The sequence below is a fragment of the Pseudonaja textilis genome, chromosome 11 (assembly GCF_049901715.1).
Source record: "Pseudonaja textilis isolate UNSWEBS1 chromosome 11, rPseTex1.2, whole genome shotgun sequence".
Lineage (NCBI taxonomy): Eukaryota > Metazoa > Chordata > Lepidosauria > Squamata > Elapidae > Pseudonaja > Pseudonaja textilis.
In genome coordinates, this window is record NC_142000.1 from 11,026,579 (window position 1) to 11,050,972 (window position 24,394).

General features: G+C 36.6%; 1 protein-coding gene across 1 annotated transcript in view; it reads right to left on the reverse strand.

The window, feature by feature from the left end:
* The window catches only part of CDH11 (cadherin 11), a 117,311-nt gene that overhangs the window by 54,375 nt on the left and 38,542 nt on the right, over positions 1-24,394 (reverse strand). The window contains exon 2 of the mRNA XM_026714122.2: positions 11,947-12,066. The gene's annotated coding sequence lies outside the window, so the exon portion shown is untranslated. The remainder of the gene's footprint in view (positions 1-11,946; positions 12,067-24,394) is intronic.

Sequence of the window (24,394 nt, forward strand, 5' to 3'; positions counted from 1 at the left end):
AAATATAAAGTCTGCTAGAATAGCAAACCAAGCAGCATTAACCCAGCCACCCCCACCCTCACCCCAAAAAGTAGGCTTATTATGGAACAGAGTGATTGACAATATCATTTGAAATAATGAAGAAGCTCTTGGGGGAAATTTATTCTAAAATAATAATTGTGTACTTGTGCAACTCAGAACTAAGTGGAAAATTCATAATTCACGTTATACTCAAGATTCAATATTGTTGTCCCTTTTGCCCATTCAGCTTCCACTTTTACTTGATGTTATATGACATTGTAGATGGGACCCGGGAGGAAATAAAGGAAATAAATTAATAAAATTAATACATATCAAGTAACTGTCTTTTTGTCACTTATTTTTGTTCGTATGCATTTTTTGTTCAAGGTCAGACTGAGCCTAAGAACATTCCTTTTTGTATGCACACTCTACAAACAACAAAAATACTATAGCATAAATCTTTTTAATTTATGACCTGTCCATCTCTAATCCAAATGTGTAGCAATTCTAAATAACAGTGTAAATCTCAAATTCTGCCTTTTAGATCAATAAACATCAGGGTTGCCGAAGCCATCAGAAATGCAGAACATTTTCCTATCAATTAGGAATTAATACAACTCTCAATTAATTTGCTCTCCACAGTTTTGCTCTGCATCCTTTTAACAGTTTGCATTTTACTTTTTGTTTTTTTGTTTTTAGATTTACAAATTGCTTTTGTCATCCCAAGAAAAAAATAAGGGCACGATTGGAGTTTCTTGAAGACTGAATCATTGATTAGAGAGCACATCCACAAAAGTTACCAGTACCAGTGGGTAAGTAAACATTTCAATACTATCCTAAGTTTGTCGTTTCTTCTATCTAAACATCCTCTGGTTGCTTTTTTCTTGCCACAAGCAAAGGATTCAATCAAAAGAATCATGGTTGAACTAAGATTTTAGCAGCAATCTTGTTCTTAGGAAGAAATGATTAATAGTCTTCTCCAGTCTGGAGTTAGTACAAACTGTTAATTGTGGGGGAAAATGCTCACCACTGTATGAACTAAAGCTGAAAAGCCTCTGGAAGTCATACTGAGCAGAAATCTTCTCCTTTTCTTCATTATTATTTCTATTATTCTGATGAAATATTATTTCTATTATTCTGATGAAATGACTATTTAGTTTGATTTAGAAAAGGACATGTGATTGTGTGTGTTACTTACTTAGTTGCTTAGCTCAAGTGATGTGTATGAATGTCTTGCTTTTACTTATACAGTCTTCTCTCTAGCTTTCTGCTGCCTTCCTGGCTTTTCATTCCCCAGGACAGGTCTCTCTTTCCACCTGGACCTTGTTTCCTGGTGCGAATGTATGAGCAGCCAGGGAGACCTCCTAACAATGAAATGCTGCATAAATGAAAACAACCCAACAACAGTCACCTTCATCAGTCTCCAACAAAAATACAGGTAGTCCTCAGCTTACAACCACAATTGAGCTCAATATTTATGTTGCTAAGTGAGACATTTGCTAACTGAGTTTTGCCCTTCTTACAACCTTTTCTTGCCACAGTCGTTAAGTGAATCACTGCAATTGTTAAGATAGCAACATATTTTTTTAAATGAATCTGGCTTCCCCATTGACTTTGCTTGTCAGAAGGTCCCAAAAGGTGAGCACAACACATGATCCCTGGAAACTGCAATGGTCATAAATATGAATCAGTTGCCAAATGTTTGAATTGTGATCATACGACCATGGGGATGATGCAACAATCATAAGTGTGAAAAACAGGTAACTTCAAACAGCCACCAAACAAAACCTTGTAAGTTGAGGACTCTGTATGCTCATAAGGAGAAGTCCCAAAGGTGCTTTCCCCAAAAGTTTCACTTCTTATCCAAGAAGCTTCTTCAATTCTAACTGTTTTCAAAGAAAACACCAAGAAAATATAGTTGTCTTTTGGAAAAAGCACCATTGGCATAACCATGACCTGGATGATTAAGAATGTCCATAGACGTCAGGAGAAAATGAAAAATGAAATGCTGAAGCAGCCTGAAAATAGGGTGAAAAATATAAATCTCTTCTGTCTCAGGAGGAACCTTTGGCAAATTGCAAAGCATGGTCCTTGGTGCTCTTTGAGCTTAGTTGTTTTCTTGCAGACATTTCATTACCCAAACTCGGTAAGATCATCAGTGCTAGGAAAGAGTAAGCTTTGTTCTCAGTTTATATTCTAGTGGCTTGCCCTGTCAGTGTTGGTGGGAGTGATCTTGGAGGTTCTTTGGTTGGGCTGTTTATTATTACAGTTCCTTAATTGGAGCACTGTTTACTTCTTGGCTGTTGGCCTGAAGTTAATCTTGGAATTAACCTAGGCTCATCTAGGTATTGATTGCTGGTAGGGAGGTGTTTTGGTCTTTTTGTTTCCATTTTGGCTTGTTGATTGTCTCTTTTGCACAGTATGTTTATGTCTATGTGTCCATCATTGGCCAATTTGTCAAGAGAGCCAGAGCTTCTAGAAAATTGGATTTGGCTTGATCAAGTTGAAAATATGGTTAAGTCTGTCCATATGTTGTGAAATTTTCAACATGTCTTCTGGCTGGTTCACTTAGGATGTTTTGGAGGGCTTTAGTTGGCTTGTGTGCTACTCTGGTTTCATGTGTTTCTAATAGTCTGCTGGTAGCTTCTAAGATGCTTTTTGATGTGTGGTAGTGTTGTTTTTTTATGGCTTGTAGTGATTATGCTAAATTTGGTTGAGTGGTCAGGCAATTTTTGACAAAGTTTTGTGGATATACTTTTTGTTGGAAGGTATTGTATAGATGCTCTGTTTCCTTCTTTCACTGTGCAGGGTTGCTGCAGTGTGTTTGTTCACATTTAAATAAAGCATTACTTACAAATTCACAATTGCATTTAGGATTAGGTAAATTCAAGAAACAAACTCCCCATTTGTCCCCTTCATTTGGAGTAAAATTTCTCCAGGTGTTTTTTTTACAAATGTGCCTCATCAACTAGCAATGTTGATAACACAAATTTCCTTTCTTCCTCAATCTTACAGAACCAAATGTTATCTGAAGATAATATACATGACAGCAATGAGTAACCTTAGCAGCTACTTTTTAAAAAAGTATATTCTTCAAAGTAGCCTTTTTCTAGAAATGTGAAACTGTAGGCTGAAAAAAATCAGCTTCTCTAAGAAATAGTCTGCTCAGCTCCTGAGTATACAGCCTCCTTTTTTCTCTCTTGCACATACACAAAGACACATTAATGTGTCTCCCATTACATTAATTGCATAATCACTGCCAATATTTATGAAAGTTGGAAAAATCAACAATGAGCAATCTTCTCAATATCCAGTGCCATTTTCATTCTGATTTATGAGTTCATTTAATAAACAGCCAATGGGAAATATAATGAGTAAAACTAAATAAATCCAACTATTGTTTAAAAAAGCACAAAATAGGTGAAGCAATGTCTTTTACTAAAGCAATCTCTGCTGATATGAATGTGATTTATTAAAGAACTTACTTATGCCTAGGCTGAAGCCAAAGCAGACTCTGGCCGTTTTCTAAGTCTACCATGAGGTTTCTGAATGTGCCCTTGTGCACACAAACAAATTACCCCTTCGTTGTTTTGAAAAAAATGGAATATTGATGGATTTCTTGTTTAATTTAGTTCCTGTCTTTTAAAACATCCTGTCTTTCTGATTTGTCTGATTTATAATCCCAGTCAGAGGTAGAGTGACATTTATGTATATTTATTATACACATGTGGACTGTCCTTTAATGTTTTCTTGTCCTTGGAATTTATTTATGGGGTTTTTTCCTCTATGCAAGAACCAGAGTCAGAAGCTTAACTCATGTATTTACATATGTTTTCTGAATCATAAATTTTCTAAACACGGTAGCTCTTCCTGTTCTTAAAACTTCAATCATTTGCTTTCTTGCTATTATTCCCCTTTGACTCTATTCAAGAAATACTAGCAGGAACTGACACATTTCAGGAGTTGTAATTCTGCAGGTCACATGTCAATAACCTTCTTTGAAATCCCATGATGATAGAATAACCTAAAGAGATGGAAGAAGTGGACAGGAGAAGAGTTATTCCCCAGAATTATGGGCCCTTCTGCATATATAGAAAGACCGTTTTTTGGAGACAGATTGTCTGACCATGGAGGGTCTCCTGGGTTGGATGAACTGAGAAAATCAGTGCCTGTAATTAGGTGGACAAAGTTGTTAAATGTAGTTGTTCTTTCAACTGGAATTGGTCTCACTTGGAGATAGATCTTTTCCTTGTGCTTGCAGGCTGAGTAGAACAATCCTGTTATAAAATGCAATAAGGAAGGTGTGTGTGTGTGTGTGTGTGTGTGTGTGTGTGTGTAATATCCATAAATGTCCATAAAATTTGGTACTTTGACATAGTATGGTATGTTTTCCTACAACAAGTTCATTATGATGATGATGAGGAAGAGGAGGAGGAGGAGGAGAAGGATCAGAATGATGATCTGGATGGGTGGATGGATGGAGATAGATAGATAGATAGATAGATAGATAGATAGATAGATAGATAGATGATAGATAGATAATATAGCTGAAGGATTAGGATGGAGCTGCATTATAAATAATTCTATGGGGTTTTTTGAGACATCATTTCATCCACAGAACAAAAGAATACTGACACCATTGTTGCAAGAAGACAGAGCAGCAGTATGTTGTCAGGAGAACATTGTCCTTTGACTTCCCAACATTAAAAAGACTCTTTTCAGTCAAAGATCTAGATGAACAATCGAATGCTGGCTGTTTAAGAAGGCCTATCATATATCAACTGTTTTCTTTAAAGAGAAATCTTATGTCTTAAGTATCCAATGGCATACATTTTTCTCAATGGATATTCTATTCTTTTTATAAAGAATAACTGCCCAATTATTGTATTCTATTGACTATTGATTCTATGCTGGTCATACTCCGCATAAGGTACTGTCTCAAATTCTGGGGACTCATGACAGTGGACACAATCAAAACCACAACTGACATTCTAATTTGATAAAGGTGACATCTGCAACTTTTTTTCCATCCACCAAGGATGATCAGGCACTGTAAGAACAGTTGGAGGGTTCTTTTTTTTTTAACTTTGGAGAAGAGAAAACTTCAGGATTATATGATAGGGGTATAAAGAAATGGCAAGACCAAAACTCTATTTCCTAGAGACGATAAATTTCCAATTCTAGGAGGAAAATGTCAGCCAGAAGAATCTTCCTGGTTTTAAGAGCAGTTTAAAACTGGAATTGCTTAGTCAACTAAGGAGATGATAGGGTCCCTTTCACTGGCTATGTTAAGCATAGAATATATACTGCTCTCAGTTGAACGCTTTTAATTTGGATTGCTGAACAGAAGAGAGAGTATGATTTGCTTTCTTTTCAACTCTGATTGCCATAATTTCTATGAATAAGGTCCTGCTGATAAACAGAATATTTTCTAGGGAAACACTGATGCATTACAGCTACATGTGGCTTTGCAAACAGCTTTAAAAGCCCCCAGATGCAAATGCCAGAACAACTTGCTACCTTTTCTCTAGAACATTTCTTTATTTACTTAAAATATTTACATGGCTGCCCATTTAAGAACTCTGCTGGCTCAGAACCACAAGAAAACAAATAAATATAACAATCATAAGGCCATAAAAAACTTGTGAAATAATAATTTCCAGAAAATGGTAACTTGGATTAATTTTGAGCTAGCTTTATCAGCTGTTGTTTGTTTGTTTGTTTGTTTGGAATTTAACTCAGAATTTCCAAGACTTGCCATGAAAAAATCTGCAATACTACTGTAATTGTAGTTTCCTGTGTATAGAATTTCCTACTAATACCAACATTAAAAAATGTTTACAAGCAAAATTAAATAAAAGTTTAAATACCTGATGCAATGTTAATTATCAATAAAAGCAAAATACATATGCATCTTCCAGTCACTACAGTCTACACTACACACAGCTGCTAGTTCAACACATCAATGTACTAAATATTGATTAGGAATAATTCAGATACTGATAATACTATAAAATACAGAACAATAAATCTAAGAGAACTCTAAGACAATAATGTGTCCTAATTGACAAAAACATAGCCACAGTTAATAACACTCCTGGAATCTTACTTTTATTTATCATTAAGTTTAGCAGACTTTCCTGGCAATATAACTAATAGCAGATAGTCCTTTTCTGATTAAATCCAGTGTAAACATAGTAAGATAAGACACTCTATTTTACTGGGTATAGTTCTTGGTTATTGCATGAATAAATCAGCAAATAAGTATGTAATTAATATCATATTTAGTCTGGCCTAGATGTGAAAGATTAGTCTTAAAATAGAGATATAGAATTGTAGCAACATCATAAAACTTTATCATCCATTTCTGCACAACCTTGACTGAGCTGTGATACTGTGATGCTAAGACTTTACTGTAGAAATAGCAATGATAAAGTCAATGTTCTAGATAAAAGACATTTTATTGGCATTTGGACCTCAACAAACAACAATATCTAAACAGCCTTGGAAAATCTAGAACACATTTCCATACCATGCCAAAATGACTGAATTGATGGGACCTTGACTTCAGCAGGTAATCAGTTCAATTTCCTTATCTAAATGACATAATCTCTATGTTCCATCTTCCATTTACTAGCTTTTTTTTTAGATTGCTGAAGTTAAAGAATGCAAAAGATTGAAAAGTGTTATCTTCTTTTCATCTCCTAAGCCTTATTGATATGCAGAGAAGCATAGAGGGCCCAAAATTGCTATTATATTTTGTGATCGCTAGGATATCTGATTAGAAATTCATTTATGTAAAGCTTGGAAAAAATGTAAATAATTAGTAAATTATCAGAGAGACATAATAAAGTTTATCGAGGAAAATAAGCAAAGCTGTTTTCTGATATTATGCACATGTTAGTTTTTCGAGCCATTTACCCTCATCTGATTGTCATTTGTTCTCCTCTCCCTGCCAAGCTAAGTTCTGGCTTTCCTATTAGAGTCCTAAAGCCTTTTCACAATAGAGAACTAGCTGTGGCTTTGACACAAAAATCGAACCATGCAGAAGTTAAGCACACATATGCATTTTAAAGGATTAGTTCATCATACAATCATCTCTTCAACTGTCTAGAGTTTCTCTGGCTTCCCCTGTTCCTGTTAAGTCCTAAAGAAGACATCAAGAACGATTTCTTGAGCCAAATCCATATGCGGAGTGCATATTTAGTGAATTTGATGCAGTACTTTTTTGCCTGGATGATAATATTTGCAAGTGAATATTTCATATTTCAGTGAGCTTTGATGATTTAGATATTGAAACAGGAAATTTCATTTCTGAGTGAGCTCAGCAGGAGAGAAAATCTTTTCAAACAGAAGCACCACTACCACAACAAGATGGGATTGAAAATGGAAAATGCAAATGCCATATAGATACTCAGGTTTACATGCCAGGCTTTTTGGTCTTCCTTTGTGGGAGTGGAGAGAATGATATACATACGTGGCAATGTGAACATCCAGAATCACTTAGGCAAGAAACAGCATTACATCCACCACAATTTTTCTCTTGGCTTTCAAGTTTAAAATACCCAAGAAAATCAATAGAATACTTCTGGGGACTAACTCCTGCTTGAACCTTTCCAATGTCTGGAAGAAGGACTGACAAATTCCTTTTTCTTCCTCGCTCTACAATTTTTTCAGAATGAAAACAGCATCTGTGTGTTAAAATTCTAGAAACAGGATGTTTCAATATTCTTAATTTCTCAAACAATGAGATATTCCGAGTGAAGATTTTTTTGCATCCCATGAATCATAATATGAGATAGCCTGATGATAAATAGATAGATAGATAGATAGATAGATAGATAGATAGATAGATAGATAGATAGATAACAGATGGAGAGAAAAGAGAGAGGGAGGGGAGGGGGAAGGGGAGAGGGAAGGACGGGGGAGATATCCATTGGCAAAGTGACTGTTCAAGTTGTGAGTCACTGACAAGCTAACAGAACTGTCATCATGACTCAACCACTTTGGGCTTAGGTTCATGAGCCTACAGTCTGAAAGGATTTCAATTTCATTCACCAAGTCTCCTTAAAATCTCCCTGTCATTCCTGTCCTACTTTGCATTCTCCTTCCCCTAGAGGTTTTTTTTTTTTAATGAAAATAGAGCATTCCAGGAAACTCACTATGATGTAGTATTTTGTTTGGATCCAATAAAGACACGTATTTACTATGACTTTTGGATATTCCCCCCATGCACTCCATAATGATGGATGTCCAGGCAGCCCAGAAAAACTAGATGATATTTTTCTATTTGCCAAATACTGTATTGACTTTTCAAGGCTGGGATTGTGCATCCCTTATCTCCCCCTGCTGACTAAAATACATTCTCAAACCAAGGCCAGAGAGAAAGAAAACAAAAAAATGCATTTATATCTCCTGTTTTGAAGTGATGGGGTGCAAAACCTGGAAAATTATTTCTATTTCCCTCTACTTCCTTATTGTATCTCTAGAAACCTTGTATAGAGTTTCCAAAGAAATAAAAACCCTTCTTAGAAGCACACCAGGGGCTGATCATTAAGTTGCTGCTAGCCTTTTCTCTGCTTCAGCTAGGCAGAAGAAGAAAAATACTTGGTGGCAAGTAGACTATAGTGCAGAATCAAAGATGATTGAGAGATGAAGCTTGAAAATACTTAATTTGACTTACTATTTCTCCAAAGTTTTTTTCCTTTGGAAAAGAGACTTTGGTGTTTGAGAATTTCAAGCATACATTTCCAATGCTGATTCATATGGATGAGTACTTAATGTTGAATTTCTTATAAAGGTGAAGATATCCATACATATCACACCTATTTTTCTAAAACATTTGGCATTGTAATTGCTAGTTTCAAATTTGTTTATGTCAGATTATTGTCTTACTAGGAGACTATTACTATGGTTACATTTTTTAAAAACTTAATTTTAATCTAGTATTTCTACTTTAATGTATTTCTATTTTGCTTCAGGATTCTGTGATTCTAAAAGATTTAGGAGAATATGAATTTTAAAAAAAACCTTGGTAATATAGAAATCTCACACTATCTCCTAGCTACTGTTTAGCACTGCATATTTTAAGTGGTCCTCAAGATATAATATGGATTAAGGGAAGTCTGGTTCATGTCAGTTCTGCATATTTTCATTTATTTATTTATTCATCTTTATTCTTTAACTTCTCAAACAATTAGTGAAACATTTCTGTGTAAATATAGGAAATCCATCATGGTTGTTTTATAGATGTTCTATCTAGTGTTTCTTTAATTTATGGACTTCTCGGATGGTACTTATTGGAAATATCATTAAACCACACACAACATTTTGTACTTCTAAGTACACAATAACAGAAATGTGCAATAAATAAATAAATCATGGAAAGATCTGATATAATTTTAAAAATACTGTTTAAAAAATGATGGAGTTAATGAATTAAAAAAAAATGTTTACGGACTTTTAGTAGCTAGAAACCATAGTTCCCATTAGCAACGGGGCATAATAGTGTGCTCTACTGAGTCATTTGTGGTTTTGCAGATGTCCTTAATATGAGATTATTTAAATCTGTAGATACTCAACACACATTAAAATAAATGTCTATCTGTTTGACTATCAAATGGGGTTTATTGACCTGTGATTCTAATTGTTCCAGTTTGCCTTAGCTCTTGATTGAAAGGAATACACACTTGCCTTTCTGGCAGGGTTTTTTATCCTTCCCTAAGAAATTTCACAAAGCCTGTCATTTAGCTGCCAGAAATGAGATTATGAACAGTCAAGGACATTTTGAAACAGAAATGAAGCCGCTATCAAGCAGAACATCACCGTCTTGACTATGAAACAATATAAATGAGTCTGCTAAATACCGCATGATAATGTCAGCATTGCCTGAAACTTACAACAGGCATCTCAGTTCAAATGAGAATATAATGTTAAGGATATCTAAGGAGGTTTTTGACAAGCATGATTGCCTGAATGCAAATATGCTCAGGTTGGAAAGACTTGGGAGACTGGGAAAAGAGAGGGTGCCATGGAAATGGTCAGATAAGAGATAGCATAGTTGGACAGTAGGTGAGAGATTCAGCAATCATCCCAGTTTCTCAGGCTCTGAAGGAGATGTGGGGAAAATTGTACCTTCAAAATCGTACCTTCAAAAATTGATGTTAGCCTCACCAGGAATCATCACCCTCTGAGCTAATTCTACTTCATTGTAAACCAACGTTTTGACAATTTTAAAGACTGCAAGTACATTTTTCCTCTCCCCCATCTCTTTTATAGCTCAAAAATCTATTCTAAACTTCTCACCCCATCCACTATCCATCTGCAGGCTATGCTGTCTCTTACCATTGTCGAGGGAATGGTCAGGTAAGAGGCAGCATAGCCTGCAGATGGATAATCTCCAAGGTCTTTCCCACATACCATTAGAGAGGCAAAGGAGAACCAGTAAAGGAACCAAAGGGGAAAAAACAGAAAGAGCTAAAGGAAAAAGATAGAGGCATTCAGAAGGGCAATCTGGGGTCTTCACATAACCCCCACTTTGAAGCTTTCATCCCCCGAAGTCATGCTAGCCTCCTTTTACATAATACAAAATAACAGAGTTGGAAGATAAGTTGGAGGTCTTCTAGATCAGCCCCCTGTTCAAGCAGGAGACCCTATACCAAGGGTCCTCAAACTTGGCAAGTTTAAGACTTGTAGACTTCAACTCCCAGAATTCCTGAGCTAACATGACTGGAGGAGGAATTCTGGGAATTGAAGTCAGGAAGCCTTAAACTTGCCAAGTTTGAAGACCCCTGCTCTATACCATTCCAGACAAATGGCTGCCCAGTCTTTACTTAAAAGATTCCAGTGATGGAGCACCACAACTCCTGGAGGCAAGTCAATCCATTGATTAATTGTTCTCACTATCAGGAAATATCTCCTTAGTTCTAGGTTAGACTCCTCTATAACGATCTTCCACCTGTTACTTCTACTCCTGTCCTCCAGTACTGTTATGCTCCTGGTGGAGACTGACTCTGAGGGAGAGGAGGAACAGGGAGTGGAAGTGTGGCTCCGGAGGTTGTGGAGGAGGCTGGGGAAGGGCAGAGGCCGGCTGAGCAGTCAGAGGAGGACCCAGGCCCATCCCTTATCCATCCTAGGGCATGCAGAGAGGAGAGGATAAGGGAGAGACCTGGTCTCCTCGGGAGGAGAAGGCCTTGATCCTCTTCATGGGCTGCAGGTGTGACAACTGAAGAGTTTGGACCTGCTACCTGCAAATGCTGGAAACAAAGTGTGTAAATATCTCTAATTTACAGTTCCTCTCTGAGTTTGCTGTCCTTCCCAGAATGTGTTATCTGTGGACATCCTCCAGCCCTTATCTTGCCTGATTTGTCTTGCTTTTCTCCTTCTTTGTGTAACTGTTTGTGTGGGAGGTTTTTTTGTCTTCTGTCAAAGATATTCAGAGCTTGGAAGCAAAGTGAAGGAATAAAAGGGGCTTCACCTGTTTTCTGTGACTGTGTTTGTTTTGTATCCCACCCTGGGTCATCACAAGTGGATTGGAAGTAGGTTGACCTCCCTCTCCTCTCTGTGAAGCCCCTCAAATATTGGAAGACTGCTATCATGTCACCCCTAGTCCTTCTCTTAAGACTAGACATACCCATTTCTCTCAACCGTTCATCATACACTTTAGCCTCTAGTCTCTTAATAATCTTTCTTGGTCTTTGGACTGTTTAGTGCTGTGTTTTTTATCTTCTCTTTGGCAGTTAAGAAGGAAACATTGCTGTCACTCTCCTTGTTCCCCAGATATAAGGGACAACATTTAATGCACCATTCATTCTGGCAATGTCACAATTATAATCTAACCAATGTGGAACACAGCTTGGAGAAAGTTGCAGTAGGTTCAGTATGTTCTAGTATTTTATAGCTGCACAGAAACTGACAAGTGCAAGCTTTTGTGATCCAGCATCTTACCTTCAACCTTTGGAAGCCTGTTGCCAGTTAAAGTACCATATTCCATCCATTTGAGCAAATTAACAGTTCCAGTAAAGCTTGTGTTTATGCACAGATACGTATTTAATCATCCAAGACTTTCTGGAAAAGAAAAAGGGAGGACACAGAAGTCAAGATGTAAGTCAGAGTAACGACAGAGATGCCTAAAACAAGAAATTAACTTCTAATTATCTTTCCTTCCCTCTGTGCACTTTAGAAAAGAAACAGCATTTTGGGCCCAAATTAGACTTAACAAATAACAGATGCAAATACATTTTCAGGCAAAATGTTCCCATAATTAAAGGAATAGAACCCAGGTCAGTATCCCATTACATTTAAAGTAAAATGTACATTGATAAAAGAGATGCTTGGGAGCATCATCATGAAAACAAAAATTCTACAGCAGCAATAGAATCTTATTGCCAAGAGTTAACTGTCCATTAAGTGGATTCTCATCTTTAATATTTCTGGGTGCTGAACTACAAATTAAGACAAACTAGGCATTATTACTTGGGGTGAAATGGCACTCAATTTTATCTCTAAGGCAGTGTTTCTCAACCTTGGAAACTTGAAGATGTGTGGACTTCAATGGTCTGCAAAAGACTTTAAAGTCTACAAAAATGGAAGGCTGAATAACAGAATAACGATCAGAATAATAGATTTGGAAGGGACCTTGGAGGTCTTCTAGTCCAACCCCATGCTCTATACCATTTCAGACAAATGGTTGTCCAGCCTCTTCTTACAAATATCCAGTGTTGGAGCATCCACAACTTCTGGAGACAGGCAGTTCCACTGATTCATTGTCACATGCAACCTGTAGAAGCCTGTTGCCCGACTCCAAGAGCAGATTAGAGAATTAGGAAAGTCAGAATTATTTCCAACTACTCCTTTTGTTGTGACATGGTTTATTGTGGCTTCAAATCCTGCCTTGGACCATCACTGTATATACTGACCTTTTCTAAAAATAAATCTCTGAAAACGTCTTCTCTTCAACTTAAAGCACTCTATTAAATATAGCTGAAAATGTTTTGTGACACTTAAATCTACAAACATTCAAGAACTGTAGAAAAGCTGTCTGGGAAACGTCTGGGGAATTTTTATCTAAGGATTTTGTCAGGAGGGGCAAAAACAAAACTCAGTGGCCATTTCTCAAGATATGTCACGAAGCAACACACAATATTAGGTTCAGATTTAGCATTTTTATTACTAATAACTTTTGCTGTAACTTTTATTACTAATAACTTTTGCTGTAATTTTCAAATAACACCTTGCAATATCTATTCGTAGTTGTTGTTTTTCATGTTCTTTAATCAGCTAGGTTCTTTAAATCATACTGTCAACCCCGAAATTGACATATGCATAGCCATTTTAATTAGCCATTTTAATACAATTTTGTCCTGGTTCTCAAGTTTGCAACAGATAGCCAAGGGGAAAGAACGGGACATTTGATTGAACGCCACCAACAAGCTGCCAACAAACAGTCTTTCCTCCAATTCCAAAACAGGATTATAGCTTTTTTATTCTTGTGAATAAGCCATGTCTTAAGAAGACCGTTTATCCAAAGTGGCAAGCATAGTGATTCTTAAACCTCGGGTAATTCAGGTACAAAAAAAGCTTTCTTTTTTCTTTTTTTTAAAAAAGCAAATCTATTGTCCCCATATTAATTACTTCACAGTCCCTGGTGTTTAAATGGACAGTCCAAGAACCAGTTAAATCCTACATTGTCCTTACATGATAAAAAAGATTATAGAGGCTGAAAAGCAGAGGGACAGAATCTCACAGCTCCTTCGCTTGCACTGTGAAAGGATCATTGTGTCATCCTCATAAATCCTCTGCTCCCTGGCTCTTGACAACCAAAGCAATGGACAATAGAATTCTTGTATTGGACAAAACATCCCTTGTGTGCCAACGGGCTTATCTATTTAATTTACAAATGTCTTTCATTGTCCCCCAATAATTCCCCATTAGTTTTTTTTTTTTTAAATCACCCCTATTATGAAGAAGACTAAATAAATATTCACAGTTCTATGGCAAATTTGCTAGCATGAATAGCACCAATAGAAAACAGGGGAGAAAAGAGACTGTTCTCTTCTTTCTATTTTTCCTGTTTTACAGCCCCCACCATTGTATGTGATTTATCATTGCTGTACGCACCGGATGCATATGCTTTCATATAGTTCTCTGTTGTCTCATTGGGAGACCCACCTGTGTTCACCTAGATGTAGAAATACCCATCCCGCCAAAGCCAGTTAGGCAACATAAATATGGTGTCCACAAATGTTCAGAATCTTTATGGATTTAAGAAAGTCATCACAGATTGCATATCGTTGTTTTTTTAGGATTACATATATTTAGGGTTTAATTTCTTTACCCAGAATCTCTTTCCTGTGTCTTTTTTCCTCTCTTGCTTCTGTTTACCTGCCTTCTTTGCAACCCTTCCACAGCTTTTAAGTTAAGAGACATAGATGGATAGGCAGGCAGGCAGGCAGGCAGGCAGGCAGGCAGATGATAGATGTTAGATGGGTGGATGGATGGATGAATAAAAGAATGAATTTCAAAGGTGAAGGCTGCCCATTGCCTTTAAATGATAAGGACCATTCTCCCATTATGGATAGGTATAGTAAGACCATAACAAAAATGAAAGTTGATTAACATAAAAGTTAAATATCACTAATAAAACTATATGCAATCAGTTTTGTCTAGTAATTAAGACACAAGGTTAAAATCCAGGAGTCAGTGAGTTCTAGTTCTTCTTTATAAATCAACCCAGTTGGGTGATCTTGGAGCAGTCACGCTCAGCCCTATTAAGAAGGCAAGGGAAAACAACTTCTGAAATTTTGCCAGGAAAACTATAGAGACTTGTCCAGGCAACAACAATCCTAACCTTAAGACAACAACAACAACAACAACAACAGCAAGAATAAAGGCAAAAAAAATAGGAAACAACATAAAACCACAGACAACTATTCTACAGGCCTATATGTAATATGCAATGTTGCTTGAATCCCTGTCTTAATAAATGACCTAATTTAAATCATGGCAGGTAATCCTTTTCAGGTCATTTATTGATTTATTTATTCCTGGGGTGCAAAATTCTTCTCACAAAACAATTTGCATACAAAAATAACAAATGGCCTTCAAAGGGTTTGGGTTTGCGACTTCCTCTCAGACAAGTATAGCTTGTCCAATATTCAATCAATTCACTGATTTCAGCTTGTGAGAAACTAGATCAGGGTAAATGTTCCCCAAACCACCAGATGAATGCATTTAACACAATGGCTCACTGATTGAGGCTCATCTAATCCACATTATATTCAAATCAGATGATTAATCATGTTTATTTCAGATATTTCTGGCCTGCTGTCCAATTTGGCACATTTCTAGAAGAATCCACAATATTAAATTTACAACCAAGTGAAAGATAACGAAAAGAAAATTTAAAGCATTAATAAACTACAAGTAATTCTTTGCAAGAAGCATTTTGAAAAACCCCACAGTAGAATATTGAAAAATATATAGTAGACAGATAGGGAGACAGACTGATGACAGAAGTATAGATGTAAATATAGATATAGGTATTTGATAACATAGCAGCCTTATAACCATAAAACTCATTTGTTACTTTATTTAATCACACATTAAATTCATTAAATGTCTACTGTATAAAATACCATATTAATGTCCCTATAAATGTAACACTCTTCTGTTGTTAAAATGTCAAAAGATTCTTTCATTCAAACACACACATGTATGTATGTATGTATGTATGTATGTATGTATGGTATTCAGCTATTCACCCAAAACCAAGCCGCACTGAAAGCCCCCAATACACAAAACACAATGTTGCCAGCTAATCAAGACAAAAAAACACTACAAAACAGACAGAAGATATTAGAAACACCAATCAAGCAGAACACAGCAAACTCCAAAAACAATGAACACAGACCAAGACTCCCAACCAATCAGGACGAAGAAAAACACAAGGCTAACAAAGCACAAGGCTAGCACCAAATTTAAAACAGGAACGGCTGTGAAAGTCTGACTCACAGATGAACACAATACAGAAGCCTGATGATGGCAGATGAGATTCTGCTGAAACATCGCTACAACTTTAAAAGCACAACTATAAAGACATGGGAAAATACCCAAACAAAGCTGAATTCCATACATATAAACACCTGTGAAAACATAAGAAAACACACACACACACTTGAATATTGAATGCAACAGTATACAGAAGCTTGAGTATGAGTTCAGTAACCAATTAAAGTTTAAAAAAATGGGGGGGAAAGTATTCTAGCTCCTTGGTAATGCTAGAAAGGAAAGACACATGTATTCACCGCCTTTATTTTTGCTCAACAAAAGAGAGATGATTCATCAGACGATTGCAAAAAACATCATGAAAGGATAGGACCAAAGTATGAAAGTGATACAAAAATAAAGCCAAAAACTCCTACTTACTTTGAGTGAAATTTCCAGAAACAGATGAATTGTATGCTAGGATACTGAAGTAGCTTCTGATGTCCTGTTTGAATCTTTTACTTGTCAAAAAAAAATCTTTTGAGAACTGTTGAAATGACAGTTAAATAGAGGAGGGCAAACGATGGTCCTGTCTTCAAAAAGGGTAGAAGGAAAATTCAAGGAATCACAATCCTGTGTGAGGGAAGTTTTGTGAACAGAATGGGTGGTCTATCCCAAAGGTGGTTTTTCAAAAGGCGATTGTACATTGTTTTTTCTTTGAAGACTTTTTGCTTCTCATCCAAGAAACTTCTTCAAGTCAGAAGAAGGGTGGTCTATAGATGTGAGCAGCAAACTATATCTTGCCTCAAAGATCATATTCAAATAGTTTCTCCTCAAGAGTTTCTCCTCTACGTAATGTGAGGTATTAAGTGAGATAATACCATGTCCAGTCTTTTATTTATTCTCTCTCTGCTGACATGGGTGAGGAGGAGAAAGGAATACTTGATAAATTTGTAGGCCACCTAATGTTAGGATATCCCAGAATTATAAAATATAATTCAAGATTGTACTGTTAACTTAAAGAAATGGGATGAAAACTGCAGAAGGAAATTTAATAAACATAATGGAAAATGCTTCATTAGGAAGCAGAAGTCAAATGCAAAGTCTAAGTAGAGAAATCAGTGACTTGACAATAGAACTAACTAACAAGATCTTGGAATAGTTGATTCTAAGTGAAGAGTATAACATAACTACTTAAATGCTAAAAAACACTTTTAGACTGTGACAAAAGATGTATAGCTGACAAATCAAGAAAAGAATTTGTTTCTCTTTTTTACTATTGCATTTGTTAAACCAACCAATTCTTCCAGGTTCACTTTCACATTGCGCTTTAAAGCATTTTCGCATTGTGCTTTAACAAGGATTCAGAGAAATGCAAATAGGTTCCACAAAAAGAATTATCAGTGTACTAGAAACTAAATTCTGTGAAATGTACTGAAGAAACTGGGAGTATGTAAGCAGGCAAGGTTGAGGACAAAACTTTTCACATTAAACAAAGAAAACAAATAAGAACAATTCAGATTATAGGCACATTGTTTTAAGTTATAATTCTATTTGAATATCAGAAAGAAAGAAATCTTAGTAGAAAGATTGGAATAAATTTCAACACTGGAATCAATTTTTCAGAAAAGTGGTGGGCTCCCTTTGCTAGATCCAAGTAAAGGCTAGACACCATCTGTCAAAGATTTATTAGCTTGGATTCATGCATTGAACAGGGAATTGGATTCAGTATTAAATCACTGCTTACAACTCTATTATTTTAATATTTAATTTAATCAGAAATGGAAGTATGTCTTTCCAAAATATTTAAAAAAAAAACTTGGATGTATCCTTGAAAACTCTTCTCTTCCTATGCTGAAGGATCCACAATTTACAAAACATCTTTCTTCTCCTTCCCCCCACTGCTCTTCCTTCAGTTTGGCTTTTCTCCACAAAATCATTGGCTGCTTCCAAAACTGGTGTTGGCAATGAAAGTACATTCAGATAGGCTTGGCTGGGTTGAACAGACCAAGCTCTCAATGAAAACTCCCCACAGCTGGCAACTATATTGGTCAAAATGAACTTGCCCTGACAACAGACCTGCAAAAATGCATGGTGGGCATTCAGGCAGTCACCAAGCCAAGACAATGGAGCAGCCTTAAATATGTGGATTGTTATCTAAAAACAACAATAGCCGTGCCACATAATTTTATCTCATTTCAGTGGCTCCTGCGAGGCACCAATGATGTCTTTATGGTCTTTTAATTGATAAAGAGGGATATCAAGAGCACAAAAGCTTCAAAACAAAAATCTCAATTACAGGGACATTTTGACAATGATCGTGAAGTAAATATGCTCTTAAATAATGGTATTGCCCTGAAAGGAGTTTTTTTCCCCTTTTTAACAGCCAAACATTTTAAAATGTGAAGGAAAAATCACTAAGACTGATTGAGAAAGATGAGGTTTGGGGATTTCTTTTTAAACTGCCTAATCTTTGCAGGAGAATCATAATCTTATTCTGTAAGCAAAAGCTCTATTTCCTGCGATAGTCAGATGAATCGGAATGCAATTCAAAGGTGCTGTTATCACTTTGTAAGTGCTGCATGAAATGGCTATAGGGATGCATGAATGTATGAATGTCTGCCCATCCCACTAGATCAGATAGGGTGCACATGCTCCAGGTTCTCTACCTGCATCTTGCCTTCTAGTGGGACCTAGTTTCTGGGTCTCCCCTACCTTATGTAACACCCACCCACCAATGATTAAACAGACATCTGTCTTTCAGAAGAGTAATAAGATCTGGATTTTTACTGAGAGCCTGGGACTGTATAAGTAGGATATGGAATTGTATATAGAAGGAGGGCAGCTGAGCCTTCTGTGGACCATTTCCAAGGACGGTAATTAGAAGACAAGGTTCTTTTTGTTTTGTTTTATAGATTCATTGTTTTGATTGTCTTATGACTGTCATATTTATTTTCTGATTTTATTGTGGTGAGTCATCCAGAGTTGCTTAAAAGGGTTGCCATATAAATCTTTCCAATGAATAAATGAACATTATGTAGAAATGTCTTTCTGGGTCCTCACAGTACTTGTAAGACACCAGGTTCCAAGCAGAGATAATGGAAGAGTAGAGTTGGAAGGGACCCTGGAAATCTTCTAATCCAACCCAATATGCTATTGCTTAGAATAGAGGAACGGTACCAAAATTTGTCACCTCAGTCATTGTTAATCCATAATGACTCCCCATGGACTTCATTCACTTGAAGATGTTTTCATCTCATTATTATTCATTCTTTCCAGATGCTTCATCAAGAATTTTGGGCATTGCCAAGTGTCTGCTCTAGCCCATATTTTCTCACAAGTACTTAATGTAATTATTACCTTAAAACAAACAGCAAACTATTTCAGCATTGATTTCCTTGGACTTGTTGACATTTCAAGCGCTTGCTTCAGAAAAAAAAAAATTGACAGTTCAAAACTGACAAAATCTGACAGTTCAAAATACCTGAAAATTTCATCTTTGTACAAAACCACATTTTCCCCTCACAAGAGAAAATAGATAAACTAATTGCTTTTCAGCAAAAGCAAACCCCACCCAATCATTAAGAAGAGGAAGGTAATTACTTTTGGCAGCCAACTTGGGGTGTTATGACAGGCAGGAAAAAAAATGTTAGTTCTGTATTATTATATGCTTATTGCAAGTTAGGAAAACATTGAATTTTCCATCTCAGATGCCAAAGTACCCTTGGCTGGCCTTGGGATATGTGCATTTTGACCTGGAACAATGGGAGGGGGGATTGTTGTTACTTTTGTGCAAAATGTTTTGGTCCAGCCCTGTTTGTGTTTGCCCGTCTGGATGGCTTCCATACGTTACTGGAAGTGGGGAGGAATGAAAAGCTATTTCTCGAGGGTTTTCTAAGAGTTTGCTTACTTTTCTTTCGGGTCATGCTTTGGTGTCTTGTGGCATACAGACATATGGCACTGCTTCAGCAGCACAGCACAAGGGTCACTTCAACAAGACCTAGAATTTTAATTGGAAAAAGCCGTTGGGCCTACCGCAAAGATGGGCACATATCCAGAGAATTCAGTTCGCGTTTTAGTGTAAATAACAAAAACCCTACATCATCTCTCTTGAGCAACATTAATTGTGCAGCTGGCTAAATTGCTGATTTTTTTGTGGTTAGTGTAGATCGAAGGTTAAGTTTTGACATTTTGACTCTAGTTTTTCAAATGCCTGAACTAATTCTGTTCCGTTGAAAAGCGGTCTTCTTAAGTCAATATGGATCTTCTACCTCTAGTGAAGTGCTTCTCAATGTTCATGACTTTAAGATGGATGATCTTCAACTCCCAGAATGCTGCTGCCTGAGGAATTCTGGGAGTTTGAACTCTATAATTCTTACAGTCAGCAACAACTGCAGTGATAACTCTCACTGGCACATGCTAATCATTATTTAATATGGTATTGTCTCTTACCAATGTACCTTGAATATAATGCTTCTTTGTGGAACAAGTTTATGAATGCCGCTATCCATTCAACATTAGAAAATGGCTTAAACAGGAGATATTATTTGATCCCCTAGATTCTGGATTGTTGAACATTGAAAAATAAGATCTGTGAGAGAAGAGATCAAAGACTTACATTTGATCAGGAATGCAACTGTCATGCTCTGGATATTCATCAAACCTTGAGAGCAAAATGTGTTCCAACTTGGTATTAATAACTTTATCCTCTGTTAAAGCTTCTTTAAAGCCATCTGGGTAAAAGTTCATCAAGACACTTTGTTGAAACAAATTCTTTAAGTTTACTCCGTGCTCTGTGAAAAACCATTTACTTCTTTTTGTCCAAAACTTCCATCATTTTGTTTTCCTAGAGTACCCTGTATGCTATGAATATTTTCTGAATGTATCATTTTGAAAAACTTTCTTCCATGGTAAGAGGAATCAACTATTTCCCAGCTCCTAATAACCTTGCTAAGATGTTGTAAACCAGAGTAATGCACATAAGTCTATATAAATACAAAGGATAGATGACTGGCAGAGATAACTAGATAGATACTGTGTAAAAGATAGATAGATAGATAGATAGATAGATAGATAGATAGATAGATAGATAGATAGATAGATAGATAGACAGACAGATGAACACAATACACAAGCCTGATGATGGCAGATGAGATTCTGCTGAAACATCGCTACAACTTTAAAAGCACAACTATAATGATGTGGGAAAATACACTGAATACCATGCATACATAGATAAATAAGCTGAATACCATGCATACATAGATGGATGGATGGATGGATGGATGGATGGATGGATGGATGGATGGATGGAATATACAAAATATACAAAATAGACAGATAATGTTGTAAAATTCTTTCTGTTTCTCCATTATCCCCAGGATTATTATTTTTTTGAAAGCACTATGCAAAAGACTGGCATTTTTAACAGATCTCATTAGTATCAATATAAAGTTAGATTTATTACCCGGTGTTTTGCTTTTATTTAGCATTAACCCACATTTGACATTTTGTATAATATTCTCAAAGATGTCAAGATTGAGCCTGGAGTTTTCTGATATTAAAATATACTGACTGCCTCATCTCCCCCCGGCCCCCCCTTTTTTTGGCCATGATAGTAAACTTTTGGGCCATTTGAAAAATAATCTATCATTTAACACAGGAAATATTTTGTATGAATTCAGGAAGTACTAAGTTCTTTGTTTATATTATCTACATTACAAGCCAATTTCGATTTATGGCTCAGCATCATGCATTGCACTAAACCATGGCTTATTTGAATCACAATTAAGATAATAAGATACTGTCATCTATTTTACCTACAAACCACAATTCTCAAATCCAATGGGCTGATTGCAAGACCATGACCAGTCCAAGCAACACAATATCACCACACAGCACAATATGTGGATTCTAGCAATCTTAAATTTTAAGGACAAATTTTAAAAGCATTTAATTCTCTACCTTTCTTTCTGCAAATATATCAGGCTTACATTTGCTTGGTTAATACCAGAACATTTAATGAAAGGCATGAAGTATAACTTCAAGTGTTTGAAAAAAAATGTTTTGCTTTTCTTGATTATGGATGCCCTCTAAAAATTATAGATTTTGTCACGCCCCTGGTGGAGATTGACTCTGAGGAAGAGAAGGAACAGCCAACAGGGAGTGGGAGTGTGGCTCCAGAGGTGGTGTAGGAGGCTGGGGAAGGGCAGAGGCCAGCTGAGGAATCAGAAGAGGATCCAGGCTCATCTCCTATCCATCCCAGAGCACGCAGAGAGGAGAGGATTAGGGAAATGCAAGGTCTACTCAGGAGGAGATTACCATGATCCTCCTTGTGGCTTGCAGCTGGGAGCTATGTATATAAATTTGCAACTGCGTAGTCAGAATTGCTGGAGTCAAAGTTTAGTGTTTCCTTTGAAAGAGGTTTATCTTTGTTGGCATTCTTCACATGGACTCCCCCTGTTATCTTCCTGGAATGTATGATTAATTATCTTGGCTTGCTTTGGAACTCTCATCAATGAAGTTTGTTTTGGTTTCCTTTTGCCTAATTATTTACTTTTGTGACTTTAAACTGTGCCTAATAAAACAGTGAAGTTAAGTTGAAGGCATTACCGGACTTTAATGTATGTTTTGGGTTTGGGGTTGTTTTGAGAGACAACGGGTCATCACAGATTTATTCTAAAGAACAAAAGACAGACTGAAGGACAAAACAGAGGGATGTAATATGCAAGCAACAGGTCTCAGCATTATGTCTCATCAGGAGCTAAATTTAAGGATTCAATGTATTTTTGATAGGATTTGGATCAATGCTGGTTTTAAAGTATGTCCCACAGGGATGCTAAAGAAAATAAGATTTATCCTGCTTAATCCTATGGGGAAAAACTACACAAAACAAGAATCGTTTTTTCCAAATTGGTTTGGGGTGACAATATACCCACACTAAAATTGATTTTAAGTTGGTTGTTTCTGCTGATACCTGTATAATGAACTAATATTATGGCAATGTCTGAATGAAAAACAAATTTTTAAAAAAGCTAAACGAATGTTTACCAACAAGAACTGGATAAAGAAAATATGGGGTCCTCTATGAGTGTGGTTGTTTTCTTGCAGTTATTTCATTACACGACCAACAGTCTGCAATGCTAGAAGTGAATGCAGTTTGCTCCCTGCTTATTTTCAAGTGGCTTACATTGTCACTGTCGGTGGGATGTTATTTACTGTTTGATTGTTTATGTGAGGCAGTAGTTCCTTGATTGGTGTGTTTTCACCTTGCTTGTTGGTCTACAATTAATCCTGGTGTTTACTGCTGGTGAGGTGTACTCTCTTTGTTTCTTTTTTTAGTTTTTTAATCTTGAATGTTTACCTTTATGAACCTGTTGATGGCTGAACAAAAGGTTTGGAAAGAATCTGTCCCATAGCAAATACATCAGCAGCACCTTTCCTCCAGCTCTGTTTAATTGGTCTATCTGTCTACCTTCCAGTCATCTAGCTACCTACCTTAAAACCCTTTTTCACAATGAAGAGACATGAATAGCCTGTTAGTTTGCAGCTATTATTATTGGCATACTCTACAGTGTCACAGTTACACAGCGATGGCAGCATAATGTGTGACTTGTTACCAAGTGCCTTGGTATGGACAATGGCATTATCAGTGATGTGCCAGCTACCATATTGCTTCCATAGTTCTTCTGCAATACCAGGGAAGATTCCTATTTTAGGACCAGGAACTTCCTTCCCATCCTGTTTACCATTTGTCTACCACTATCCTGGCACTGAATAGTAAGAAATCAATGTAAAATTCTTATATGAAATTTAGGCACTAAACTACTGCCAATATGTGGACCCAGTGTCATTAAACTACTGGCAATATGTGGCTCTGCATCTAAGGGTTACTGAAGAACAGCAAAACCAAAGTCTGAGAACAATAAGGGAACATTAATCTTTATAAGGTTATAGAACCATTGAAACCATGCAGCCAACATAGCTTTCTTTGGTAGCTTCAGCTTGGAGCTATGTTTGCAAAAGTGTCTATCACACACATAAACACACAGAAAGCACCTGGAGCTTCTGCCATGACTTGGACTGGGCAGTAGACCACAGAGCTGTTGATACTTCATAGTGTAGCTGGACTTCTCAGAAGACTTGGGAGAAGAGTCACAGACATGGTTCAACTAGAATCTTTACTACAGATAAGAATGAAGTCACACACAGCAGATACTTGTCTACTATTGTAAAAAAACACTAGGACATTCACACACTTAGGTTGAAACTCATGGCTTCTTCCTCTCACCTTTCTGGATACTTGGCATGGTACTAATTGGCCTCAAAGTCACCTTGAAGTGGTATGTTTGGATACTGGCCATCTCTGACCTTAGCTCTACCTCAGTCCTTATAAAGGAGGCTGAAGAGC